This window comes from Salminus brasiliensis, chromosome 20 (genome assembly GCF_030463535.1).
Source record: "Salminus brasiliensis chromosome 20, fSalBra1.hap2, whole genome shotgun sequence".
NCBI lineage: Eukaryota > Metazoa > Chordata > Actinopteri > Characiformes > Bryconidae > Salminus > Salminus brasiliensis.
The window spans coordinates 23418633-23433120 of NC_132897.1; positions in this window are offsets into that span (position 1 = coordinate 23418633).

Genomic DNA, 14488 nt, shown 5'->3' on the forward strand with positions numbered 1-14488 from the left:
TGTCTTTCTTATTTTCAGGATCTCATGACCCACCTGACGCACCTTTTTACCTGAAAGTGGATCTTGCAATTAATCTGCAACTGTGTAACAGGTACGTGTTAATTCGTTTTTTATACATATATTGATTTTTTTTTCTTGTCACACAGGATCTCATGATGCATCTTTTTACATGAAAGTGGATCTGGCCAACAAGGGGCAATCCATCTTCAGCTGCGAGGGGTTGTCTGCATCTGGAACGGTGTCTGGCTGGCTTGCAATTAATCTGCAACTGTGTAAAAGATACGTGTTAATTCATTTTTTATACATATTGATTTCTTTTTTCTGGATCAGTGTCTGGCTGGCTTGCAATTAATCTGCACCTGTGTTGACTTTCTTTTTTGTCTTTCTTATTTTCAGAATCTCATGACCCACCCGACGCACCTTTTTACCTGAAAGTGGATATTGCAATTAATCTGCAACTGTGTAACAGGTACGTGTTTATTCGGTTTTTATACATATATTGATTTTCTTTTTTCTTGTCATACAAGATCTCATGATGCACCTTTTTCCCTGAAAGTGGATCTGGCCAACAAGTGGCAATCCATCTTCAGCTGCGAGTGGTTGTCTGCATCTGGAACGGTGTCTGGCTGGCTTGCAATTAATCTGCAACTGTGTAACAGGTATGTGTTAATTCGGTTTTTATTCATATATTGATTTTCCCTTTTTTTTTGTCATACAAGATCCCATCACACACATTTTTACCTGAAAGTGGATCCGGCCAAAAAGGGACTAACCATGTCCGGCTCTGACAGGTTGCCTGACTCTGGAATGGTGTCTGACTGGCTTTCTTTTCATCTGCAACTAAGTTACAGGTAAGTGAACATTCAGTTTCTATACTTATATTGACTTTCTTTTTTGTCTTTCTTATTTTCAGGATGTCATGACCCACCTGTTGCATCTTTTTACCTGAAAGTGGATCTTGCAATTAATCTGCAACTGTGTAACAGGTACATGTTAATTTGCTTTTTATTCATATATTGATTTTCTTTTTTCTTGTCACACAGGATCTCATGAAGTACCTTTTTTTTAACTGAAAGTGGACTTGGCCAACAAGGTGCAATCCATCTTCAGCTGTGATAGGTTGTCTGCATCTGGAACAGTTTCTGGGTGGCTTGCCATTAATCTGCAACTGTGTAACAGGTACGTGTTAATTCGTTTTTTATACATATATTGATTTTTTTTTCTTGTCACACAGGATCTCATGACGCATCTTTTTACATGAAAATGGATCTGGCCAACAAGGGGCAATCCATCTTCAGCTGCAAGTGGTTGTCTGCATCTGAAATGGTGTCTGGCTGGCTTGCAATTAATCTGCAACTGTGTAACAGGTACGTGTTAATTTGGTTTTTATACATATATTGACTTTCTTTTTTCTTGTCACACAGGATCTCATGATGCACCTTTTTACCTGAAAGTGGATCTGGTCAACAAGGGGCAATCCATCTTCAGCTACGAGTGGTTGTCTGCATCTGGAACGGTGTCTGGCTGGCTTGCAATTAATCTGCAACTGTGTAAAAGATACGTGTTAATTCGTTTTTTATACATATTGATTTCTTTTTTCTGGATCTGTGTCTGGCTGGCTTGCAATTAATCTGCAACTGTGCTGACATTCTTTTTTTTCTTTCTTATTTTCAGGATCTCATGACCCACCTGACGCACCTTTTTCCCTGAAAGTGGATCTTGCAATTAATCTGCAACTATGTAACAGGTACGTGTTAATTAGTTTTTTATACATATATTGATTTTCTTTTTTCTTGTCACACAGGATCTCATGACGCACCTTTTTACCTGAAAGTGGATCTGGCCAACAAGGGGCAATCCATCTTCAGCTGCGAGTGGTTGTCTGCATCTGGAACGGTGTCTGGCTGGCTTGCAATTATCTGCAACTGTGTAAAAAATAAGTGTTAATTTGTTTTTCATACATATTGATTTCTTTTTTCTGGATCAGTGTCTGGCTGGCTAGCAATTAATCTGCAACTGTGTTGACTTTCTTTTTTGTCTTTCTTATTTTCAGGATCTCATGACCCACCTGACGCACCTTTTCCCTGAAAGTGGATCTTGCAATTAATCTGCAACTGTGTAACAGGTACGTGTTAATTCGGTTTTTATACATATATTGATTTTCTTTTTTTTTTTGTCACACAGGATCCCATCACGCACTTTTTTACATGAAAGTGGATCTGGCCAACAAGGGGCAATCCATCTTCAGCTGCAAGTGGTTGTCTGCATCTGGAACGGTGTCTGGCTGGCTTACAATTAATCTGCAACTGTGTAACAGATACGTGTTAATTCGGTTTTTATACATATATTGATTTTCTTTTTTCTTATCACACAGGATCTCATGACGCACCTTTTTACCTGAAAGTGGACCTGGCCAACAAGGGGCAATCCATCTTCAGCTACGAGTGGTTGTTTGCATCTAGAATGGTGTCTGGCTGGCTTGCAATTAATCTGCAACTGTGTAACAGGTACGTGTTAATTCGGTTTTTATACATATATTGATTTTCTTTTTTCTTATCACACAGGATCTCATGACGCACCTTTTTACCTGAAAGTGGATCTGGCCAACAAGGGGCAATCCATCTTCAGCTACGAGTGGTTGTCTGCATCTGGAACGGTGTCTGGCTGGCTTGCAATTAATCTGCAACTGTGTAACAGGTACGTGTTAATTCGGTTTTTATACATATATCGATTTTCTTTTTTTTGTCACACAAGATCCCATCACACACCTTTTTACCTGAAAGTGGATCTGGCCAACAAGGTGCAATCTATGTTCAGCTGTGATAGGTTGTCTGCATCTGGAACAGTTTCTGGCTGGCTTGCAATTAATCTGCAACTGTGTAACAGGTACGTGTTAATTCGGTTTTTATACATATATTGATTTTCTTTTTTTTTGTCATATAGGATCCCATCACGCACCTTTTTACCTGAAAGTGGATCTTGCAATTAATCTGCAACTGTGTAACAGGTACGTGTTAATTAGTTTTTTATACATATATTGATTTTTTTTTCTTGTCACACAGGATCTCATGACGCATCTGTTTACATGAAAGTGGATCTGGCCAACAAGGGGCAATCCATCTTCAGCTGCAAGTGGTTGTCTGCATCTGGAACGGTGTCTGGCTGGCTTGCAATTAATCTGCAACTGTGTAACATATACATGTTAATTCGGTTTTTATACATATATTGATTTTCTTTTTTCTTATCACACAGGATCTCATGACGCACCTTTTTACCTGAAAGTGGATCTGGCAAACAAGGGGCAATCCATCTTCAGCTGCGAGTGGTTGTCTGCATCTGGAACGGTGTCTGGCTGGCTTGCAATTAATCTGCAACTGTGTAACAGGTACGTGTTAATTCGGTTTTTATACATATATTGACTTTCTTTTTTCTTGTCACACAGGATCTCATGATGCACCTTTTTACCTGAAAGTGGATCTGGTCAACAAGGGGCAATCCATCTTCAGCTACGAGTGGTTGTCTGCATCTGGAACGGTGTCTGGCTGGCTTGCAATTAATCTGCAACTGTGTAAAAGATACGTGTTAATTCGTTTTTTATACATATTGATTTCTTTTTTCTGGATCAGTGTCTGGCTGGCTTGCAATTAATCTGCAACTGTGTTGACTTTCTTTTTTGTCTTTCTTATTTTCAGGATCTCATGACCCACCTGACACACCTTTTTACCTGAAAGTGGATCTTGCAATTAATCTGCAACTGTGTAACAGGTACGTGTTAATTCGTTTTTTATACATATATTGATTTTCTTTTTTCTTGTCACACAGGATCTCATGACACACCTTTTTACCTGAAAGTGGATCTTGCAATTAATCTGCAACTGTGTAACAGGTACGTGTTAATTCGTTTTTTATACATATATTGATTTTCTTTTTTCTTGTCACACAGGATCTCATGACGCACCTTTTTACCTGAAAGTGGACCTGGCCAACAAGGGGCAATCCATCTTCAGCTACGAGTGGTTGTTTGCATCTAGAACGGTGTCTGGCTGGCTTGCAATTAATCTGCAACTGTGTAACAGGTACGTGTTAATTCGGTTTTTATACATATATTGATTTTCTTTTTTTTGTCACACAGGATCCCATCACGCACCTTTTTACCTGAAAGTGGATCTGGCCAACAAGGTGCAATCTATGTTCAGCTGTGATAGGTTGTCTGCATCTGGAACAGTTTCTGGCTGGCTTGCAATTAATCTGCAACTGTGTAACAGGTACGTGTTAATTCGGTTTTTATACATATATTGATTTTCTTTTTTTTTGTCATATAGGATCCCATCACGCACCTTTTTACCTGAAAGTGGATCTTGCAATTAATCTGCAACTGTGTAACAGGTACGTGTTAATTCATTTTTATACATATATTGATTTTTTTTTCTTGTCACACAGGATCTCATGACGCATCTTTTTACATGAAAGTGGATCTGGCCAACAAGGGGCAATCCATCTTCAGCTGCGAGGGGTTGTCTGCATCTGGAACGGTGTCTGGCTGGCTTGCAATTAATCTGCAACTGTGTAAAAGATACGTGTTAATTCATTTTTTATACATATTGATTTCTTTTTTCTGGATCAGTGTCTGGCTGGCTTGCAATTAATCTGCAACTGTGTAACAGGTACGTGTTAATTTGGTTTTTATACATATATTGATTTTCTTTTTTTTGTCACACAGGATCCCATCACGTACCTTTTTACCTGAAAGTGGATCTGGCCAACAAGGTGCAATTCATCTTCAGCTGTGATAGGTTGTCTGCATCTGGAACAGTTTCTGGCTGGCTTGCAATTAATCTGCAACTGTGTAACAGGTACGTGTTAATTCGGTTTTTATACATATATTGATTTTCTTTTTTCTTATCACACAGGATCTCATGACGCACCTTTTTACCTGAAAGTGGATCTGGCCAACAAGGGGCAATCCATCTTCAGCTGCAAGTGGTTGTCTGCATCTGGAACGGTGTCTGGCTGGCTTGCAATTAATCTGCAACTGTGTAACATATACATGTTAATTCGGTTTTTATACATATATTGATTTTCTTTTTTCTTATCACACAGGATCTCATGACGCACCTTTTTACCTGAAAGTGGATCTGGCAAACAAGGGGCAATCCATCTTCAGCTGCGAGTGGTTGTCTGCATCTGGAACGGTGTCTGGCTGGCTTGCAATTAATCTGCAACTGTGTAACAGGTATGTGTTAATTCGGTTTTTATACATATATTGATTTTCTTTTTTCTTTTCACACAGGATCTCATGACGCACCTTTTTACCTGAAAGTGGACCTGGCCAACAAGGGGCAATCCATCTTCAGCTACGAGTGGTTGTTTGCATCTAGAACGGTGTCTGGCTGGCTTGCAATTAATCTGCAACTGTGTAACAGGTACGTGTTAATTCGGTTTTTATACATATATTGATTTTATTTTTTTTTTGTCACACAGGATCCCATCACGCACCTTTTTACCTGAAAGTGGATCTGGCCAACAAGGTGCAATTCATCTTCAGCTGTGATAGGTTGTCTGCATCTGGAATAGTGTCTGGCTGGCTTGCAATTAATCTGCAACTGTGTTGACATTCTTTTTTGTCTTTCTTATTTTCAGGATGTCATGACCCACCTGACGCACCTTTTTACCTGAAAGTGGATCTGGCCAACAAGTGCCTATCCATCTCCAGCTGAGAGGTTGTCTGCATCTGGAAGTCTGTCTGCCTGACTTTCTTATTTGCAACTGAGTAACAGGTAAGTGAACATTCGGTTTCTATACATATATTGACTATTTATCTTTCTTATTTTCAGGATCTCATGACCCAGCTTTTTACCTGAAAGTGGATCTGGCCAACAACGGGCAATCCATCGTCACCTGTGAGTGGCTGTCTGCATCTGCAATGGTGTCTGACGCATCTTTTTACATGAAAGTGGATCTGGCCAACAAGGGGCAATCCATCTTCAGCTGCAAGTGGTTGTCTGCATCTGGAACGGTGTCTGGCTGGCTTGCAATTAATCTGCAACTGTGTAACATATACGTGTTAATTCGGTTTTTATACATATATTGATTTTCTTTTTTCTTATCACACAGGATCTCATGACGCACCTTTTTACCTGAAAGTGGATCTGGCAAACAAGGGGCAATCCATCTTCAGCTGCGAGTGGTTGTCTGCATCTGGAACGGTGTCTGGCTGGCTTGCAATTAATCTGCAACTGTGTAACAGGTACGTGTTAATTCGGTTTTTATACATATATTGATTTTCTTTTTTTTTGTCATATAGGATCCCATCACGCACCTTTTTACCTGAAAGTGGATCTTGCAATTAATCTGCAACTGTGTAACAGGTACGTGTTAATTAGTTTTTTATACATATATTGATTTTTTTTTCTTGTCACACAGGATCTCATGACGCATCTGTTTACATGAAAGTGGATCTGGCCAACAAGGGGCAATCCATCTTCAGCTGCAAGTGGTTGTCTGCATCTGGAACGGTGTCTGGCTGGCTTGCAATTAATCTGCAACTGTGTAACATATACATGTTAATTCGGTTTTTATACATATATTGATTTTCTTTTTTCTTATCACACAGGATCTCATGACGCACCTTTTTACCTGAAAGTGGATCTGGCAAACAAGGGGCAATCCATCTTCAGCTGCGAGTGGTTGTCTGCATCTGGAACGGTGTCTGGCTGGCTTGCAATTAATCTGCAACTGTGTAACAGGTACGTGTTAATTCGGTTTTTATACATATATTGACTTTCTTTTTTCTTGTCACACAGGATCTCATGATGCACCTTTTTACCTGAAAGTGGATCTGGTCAACAAGGGGCAATCCATCTTCAGCTACGAGTGGTTGTCTGCATCTGGAACGGTGTCTGGCTGGCTTGCAATTAATCTGCAACTGTGTAAAAGATACGTGTTAATTCGTTTTTTATACATATTGATTTCTTTTTTCTGGATCAGTGTCTGGCTGGCTTGCAATTAATCTGCAACTGTGTTGACTTTCTTTTTTGTCTTTCTTATTTTCAGGATCTCATGACCCACCTGACGCACCTTTTTACCTGAAAGTGGATCTTGCAATTAATCTGCAACTGTGTAACAGGTACGTGTTAATTCGTTTTTTATACATATATTGATTTTCTTTTTTCTTGTCACACAGGATCTCATGACGCACCTTTTTACCTGAAAGTGGACCTGGCCAACAAGGGGCAATCCATCTTCAGCTACGAGTGGTTGTTTGCATCTAGAACGGTGTCTGGCTGGCTTGCAATTAATCTGCAACTGTGTAACAGGTACGTGTTAATTCGGTTTTTATACATATATTGATTTTCTTTTTTTTTGTCACACAGGATCCCATCACGCACCTTTTTACCTGAAAGTGGATCTGGCCAACAAGGTGCAATCTATGTTCAGCTGTGATAGGTTGTCTGCATCTGGAACAGTTTCTGGCTGGCTTGCAATTAATCTGCAACTGTGTAACAGGTACGTGTTAATTCGGTTTTTATACATATATTGATTTTCTTTTTTTTTGTCATATAGGATCCCATCACGCACCTTTTTACCTGAAAGTGGATCTTGCAATTAATCTGCAACTGTGTAACAGGTACGTGTTAATTCATTTTTATACATATATTGATTTTTTTTTCTTGTCACACAGGATCTCATGACGCATCTTTTTACATGAAAGTGGATCTGGCCAACAAGGGGCAATCCATCTTCAGCTGCGAGGGGTTGTCTGCATCTGGAACGGTGTCTGGCTGGCTTGCAATTAATCTGCAACTGTGTAAAAGATACGTGTTAATTCATTTTTTATACATATTGATTTCTTTTTTCTGGATCAGTGTCTGGCTGGCTTGCAATTAATCTGCAACTGTGTAACAGGTACGTGTTAATTTGGTTTTTATACATATATTGATTTTCTTTTTTTTGTCACACAGGATCCCATCACGTACCTTTTTACCTGAAAGTGGATCTGGCCAACAAGGTGCAATTCATCTTCAGCTGTGATAGGTTGTCTGCATCTGGAACAGTTTCTGGCTGGCTTGCAATTAATCTGCAACTGTGTAACAGGTACGTGTTAATTCGGTTTTTATACATATATTGATTTTCTTTTTTCTTATCACACAGGATCTCATGACGCACCTTTTTACCTGAAAGTGGATCTGGCCAACAAGGGGCAATCCATCTTCAGCTGCAAGTGGTTGTCTGCATCTGGAACGGTGTCTGGCTGGCTTGCAATTAATCTGCAACTGTGTAACATATACATGTTAATTCGGTTTTTATACATATATTGATTTTCTTTTTTCTTATCACACAGGATCTCATGACGCACCTTTTTACCTGAAAGTGGATCTGGCAAACAAGGGGCAATCCATCTTCAGCTGCGAGTGGTTGTCTGCATCTGGAACGGTGTCTGGCTGGCTTGCAATTAATCTGCAACTGTGTAACAGGTATGTGTTAATTCGGTTTTTATACATATATTGATTTTCTTTTTTCTTTTCACACAGGATCTCATGACGCACCTTTTTACCTGAAAGTGGACCTGGCCAACAAGGGGCAATCCATCTTCAGCTACGAGTGGTTGTTTGCATCTAGAACGGTGTCTGGCTGGCTTGCAATTAATCTGCAACTGTGTAACAGGTACGTGTTAATTCGGTTTTTATACATATATTGATTTTATTTTTTTTTGTCACACAGGATCCCATCACGCACCTTTTTACCTGAAAGTGGATCTGGCCAACAAGGTGCAATTCATCTTCAGCTGTGATAGGTTGTCTGCATCTGGAATAGTGTCTGGCTGGCTTGCAATTAATCTGCAACTGTGTTGACTTTCTTTTTTGTCTTTCTTATTTTCAGGATGTCATGACCCACCTGACGCACCTTTTTACCTGAAAGTGGATCTGGCCAACAAGTGCCTATCCATCTCCAGCTGAGAGGTTGTCTGCATCTGGAAGTCTGTCTGCCTGACTTTCTTATTTGCAACTGAGTAACAGGTAAGTGAACATTCGGTTTCTATACATATATTGACTATTTATCTTTCTTATTTTCAGGATCTCATGACCCAGCTTTTTACCTGAAAGTGGATCTGGCCAACAACGGGCAATCCATCGTCACCTGTGAGTGGCTGTCTGCATCTGCAATGGTGTCTGACGCATCTTTTTACATGAAAGTGGATCTGGCCAACAAGGGGCAATCCATCTTCAGCTGCAAGTGGTTGTCTGCATCTGGAACGGTGTCTGGCTGGCTTGCAATTAATCTGCAACTGTGTAACATATACGTGTTAATTCGGTTTTTATACATATATTGATTTTCTTTTTTCTTATCACACAGGATCTCATGACGCACCTTTTTACCTGAAAGTGGATCTGGCAAACAAGGGGCAATCCATCTTCAGCTGCGAGTGGTTGTCTGCATCTGGAACGGTGTCTGGCTGGCTTGCAATTAATCTGCAACTGTGTAACAGGTACGTGTTAATTCGGTTTTTATACATATATTGATTTTCTTTTTTTTTGTCATATAGGATCCCATCACGCACCTTTTTACCTGAAAGTGGATCTTGCAATTAATCTGCAACTGTGTAACAGGTACGTGTTAATTAGTTTTTTATACATATATTGATTTTTTTTTCTTGTCACACAGGATCTCATGACGCATCTGTTTACATGAAAGTGGATCTGGCCAACAAGGGGCAATCCATCTTCAGCTGCAAGTGGTTGTCTGCATCTGGAACGGTGTCTGGCTGGCTTGCAATTAATCTGCAACTGTGTAACATATACATGTTAATTCGGTTTTTATACATATATTGATTTTCTTTTTTCTTATCACACAGGATCTCATGACGCACCTTTTTACCTGAAAGTGGATCTGGCAAACAAGGGGCAATCCATCTTCAGCTGCGAGTGGTTGTCTGCATCTGGAACGGTGTCTGGCTGGCTTGCAATTAATCTGCAACTGTGTAACAGGTACGTGTTAATTCGGTTTTTATACATATATTGACTTTCTTTTTTCTTGTCACACAGGATCTCATGATGCACCTTTTTACCTGAAAGTGGATCTGGTCAACAAGGGGCAATCCATCTTCAGCTACGAGTGGTTGTCTGCATCTGGAACGGTGTCTGGCTGGCTTGCAATTAATCTGCAACTGTGTAAAAGATACGTGTTAATTCGTTTTTTATACATATTGATTTCTTTTTTCTGGATCAGTGTCTGGCTGGCTTGCAATTAATCTGCAACTGTGTTGACTTTCTTTTTTGTCTTTCTTATTTTCAGGATCTCATGACCCACCTGACGCACCTTTTTACCTGAAAGTGGATCTTGCAATTAATCTGCAACTGTGTAACAGGTACGTGTTAATTCGTTTTTTATACATATATTGATTTTCTTTTTTCTTGTCACAAAGGATCTCATGACGCACCTTTTTACCTGAAAGTGGACCTGGCCAACAAGGGGCAATCCATCTTCAGCTACGAGTGGTTGTTTGCATCTAGAACGGTGTCTGGCTGGCTTGCAATTAATCTGCAACTGTGTAACAGGTACGTGTTAATTCGGTTTTTATACATATATTGATTTTCTTTTTTTTTGTCACACAGGATCCCATCACGCACCTTTTTACCTGAAAGTGGATCTGGCCAACAAGGTGCAATCTATGTTCAGCTGTGATAGGTTGTCTGCATCTGGAACAGTTTCTGGCTGGCTTGCAATTAATCTGCAACTGTGTAACAGGTACGTGTTAATTCGGTTTTTATACATATATTGATTTTCTTTTTTTTTGTCATATAGGATCCCATCACGCACCTTTTTACCTGAAAGTGGATCTTGCAATTAATCTGCAACTGTGTAACAGGTACGTGTTAATTCATTTTTATACATATATTGATTTTTTTTTCTTGTCACACAGGATCTCATGACGCATCTTTTTACATGAAAGTGGATCTGGCCAACAAGGGGCAATCCATCTTCAGCTGCGAGGGGTTGTCTGCATCTGGAACGGTGTCTGGCTGGCTTGCAATTAATCTGCAACTGTGTAAAAGATACGTGTTAATTCATTTTTTATACATATTGATTTCTTTTTTCTGGATCAGTGTCTGGCTGGCTTGCAATTAATCTGCAACTGTGTAACAGGTACGTGTTAATTTGGTTTTTATACATATATTGATTTTCTTTTTTTTGTCACACAGGATCCCATCACGTACCTTTTTACCTGAAAGTGGATCTGGCCAACAAGGTGCAATTCATCTTCAGCTGTGATAGGTTGTCTGTATCTGGAACAGTTTCTGGCTGGCTTGCAATTAATCTGCAACTGTGTAACAGGTACGTGTTAATTCGGTTTTTATACATATATTGATTTTCTTTTTTCTTATCACACAGGATCTCATGACGCACCTTTTTACCTGAAAGTGGATCTGGCCAACAAGGGGCAATCCATCTTCAGCTGCAAGTGGTTGTCTGCATCTGGAACGGTGTCTGGCTGGCTTACAATTAATCTGCAACTGTGTAACATATACGTGTTAATTCGGTTTTTATACATATATCGATTTTCTTTTTTTTGTCACACAAGATCCCATCACACACCTTTTTACCTGAAAGTGGATCTGGCCAACAAGGTGCAATCTATGTTCAGCTGTGATAGGTTGTCTGCATCTGGAACAGTTTCTGGCTGGCTTGCAATTAATCTGCAACTGTGTAACAGGTACGTGTTAATTCGGTTTTTATACATATATTGATTTTCTTTTTTTTTGTCATATAGGATCCCATCACGCACCTTTTTACCTGAAAGTGGATCTTGCAATTAATCTGCAACTGTGTAACAGGTACGTGTTAATTAGTTTTTTATACATATATTGATTTTTTTTTCTTGTCACACAGGATCTCATGACGCATCTGTTTACATGAAAGTGGATCTGGCCAACAAGGGGCAATCCATCTTCAGCTGCAAGTGGTTGTCTGCATCTGGAACGGTGTCTGGCTGGCTTGCAATTAATCTGCAACTGTGTAACATATACATGTTAATTCGGTTTTTATACATATATTGATTTTCTTTTTTCTTATCACACAGGATCTCATGACGCACCTTTTTACCTGAAAGTGGATCTGGCAAACAAGGGGCAATCCATCTTCAGCTGCGAGTGGTTGTCTGCATCTGGAACGGTGTCTGGCTGGCTTGCAATTAATCTGCAACTGTGTAAAAGGTATGTGTTAATTCGGTTTTTATACATATATTGATTTTCTTTTTTCTTTTCACACAGGATCTCATGACGCACCTTTTTACCTGAAAGTGGACCTGGCCAACAAGGGGCAATCCATCTTCAGCTACGAGTGGTTGTTTGCATCTAGAACGGTGTCTGGCTGGCTTGCAATTAATCTGCAACTGTGTAACAGGTACGTGTTAATTCGGTTTTTATACATATATTGATTTTATTTTTTTTTGTCACACAGGATCCCATCACGCACCTTTTTACCTGAAAGTGGATCTGGCCAACAAGGTGCAATTCATCTTCAGCTGTGATAGGTTGTCTGCATCTGGAATAGTGTCTGGCTGGCTTGCAATTAATCTGCAACTGTGTTGACTTTCTTTTTTGTCTTTCTTATTTTCAGGATGTCATGACCCACCTGACGCACCTTTTTACCTGAAAGTGGATCTGGCCAACAAGTGCCTATCCATCTCCAGCTGAGAGGTTGTCTGCATCTGGAAGTCTGTCTGCCTGACTTTCTTATTTGCAACTGAGTAACAGGTAAGTGAACATTCGGTTTCTATACATATATTGACTATTTATCTTTCTTATTTTCAGGATCTCATGACCCAGCTTTTTACCTGAAAGTGGATCTGGCCAACAACGGGCAATCCATCGTCACCTGTGAGTGGCTGTCTGCATCTGCAATGGTGTCTGACGCATCTTTTTACATGAAAGTGGATCTGGCCAACAAGGGGCAATCCATCTTCAGCTGCAAGTGGTTGTCTGCATCTGGAACGGTGTCTGGCTGGCTTGCAATTAATCTGCAACTGTGTAACATATACGTGTTAATTCGGTTTTTATACATATATTGATTTTCTTTTTTCTTATCACACAGGATCTCATGACGCACCTTTTTACCTGAAAGTGGATCTGGCAAACAAGGGGCAATCCATCTTCAGCTGCGAGTGGTTGTCTGCATCTGGAACGGTGTCTGGCTGGCTTGCAATTAATCTGCAACTGTGTAACAGGTACGTGTTAATTCGGTTTTTATACATATATTGACTTTCTTTTTTCTTGTCACACAGGATCTCATGATGCACCTTTTTACCTGAAAGTGGATCTGGTCAACAAGGGGCAATCCATCTTCAGCTACGAGTGGTTGTCTGCATCTGGAACGGTGTCTGGCTGGCTTGCAATTAATCTGCAACTGTGTAACAGGTACGTGTTAATTCGGTTTTTATACATATATTGATTTTCTTTTTTTTTGTCACACAGGATCCCATCACGCACCTTTTTACCTGAAAGTGGATCTGGCCAACAAGGTGCAATTCATCTTCAGCTGTGATAGGTTGTCTGCATCTGGAATAGTGTCTGGCTGGCTTGCAATTAATCTGCAACTGTGTTGACTTTCTTTTTTGTCTTTCTTATTTTCAGGATGTCATGACCCACCTGACGCACCTTTTTACCTGAAAGTGGATCTGGCCAACAAGTGCCTATCCATCTCCAGCTGAGAGGTTGTCTGCATCTGGAAGTCTGTCTGCCTGACTTTCTTATTTGCAACTGAGTAACAGGTAAGTGAACATTCAGGTTTCTATACATATATTGACTATTTATCTTTCTTATTTTCAGGATCTCATGACCCAGCTTTTTACCTGAAAGTGGATCTGGCCAACAACGGGCAATCCATCGTCACCTGTGAGTGGCTGTCTGCATCTGCAATGGTGTCTGACTGTCTTTCTTTTCAACTGCAACTGAGTAACAGGTAAGTGAACATTCAGTTTCTATACATATATAGATTTTCTTTTTTGTCTATCTTATTTTAAGGATGTCATGAACCACCTGACGCATCTTTTTACCTGAAAGTGGATCTGGCCAACAAGGGGCAATCCATCTTCAGCTGCGAGTGGTTGTCTGCATCTGGAACGGTGTCTGGCTGGCTTGCAATTAATCTGCAACTGTGTAACAGGTACGTGTTAATTCGGTTTTTATACATATATTGATTTTCTTTTTTTTGTCACACAGGATCCCATCACGTACCTTTTTACCTGAAAGTGGATCTGGCCAACAAGGTGCAATTCATCTTCAGCTGTGATAGGTTGTCTGTATCTGGAACAGTTTCTGGCTGGCTTGCAATTAATCTGCAACTGTGTAACAGGTACGTGTTAATTCGGTTTTTATACATATATTGATTTTCTTATTTCTTATCACACATGATCTCATGACGCACCTTTTTACCTGAAAGTGGATGTGGCCAACAAGGGGCAATCCATCTTCAGCTGCAAGTGGTTGTC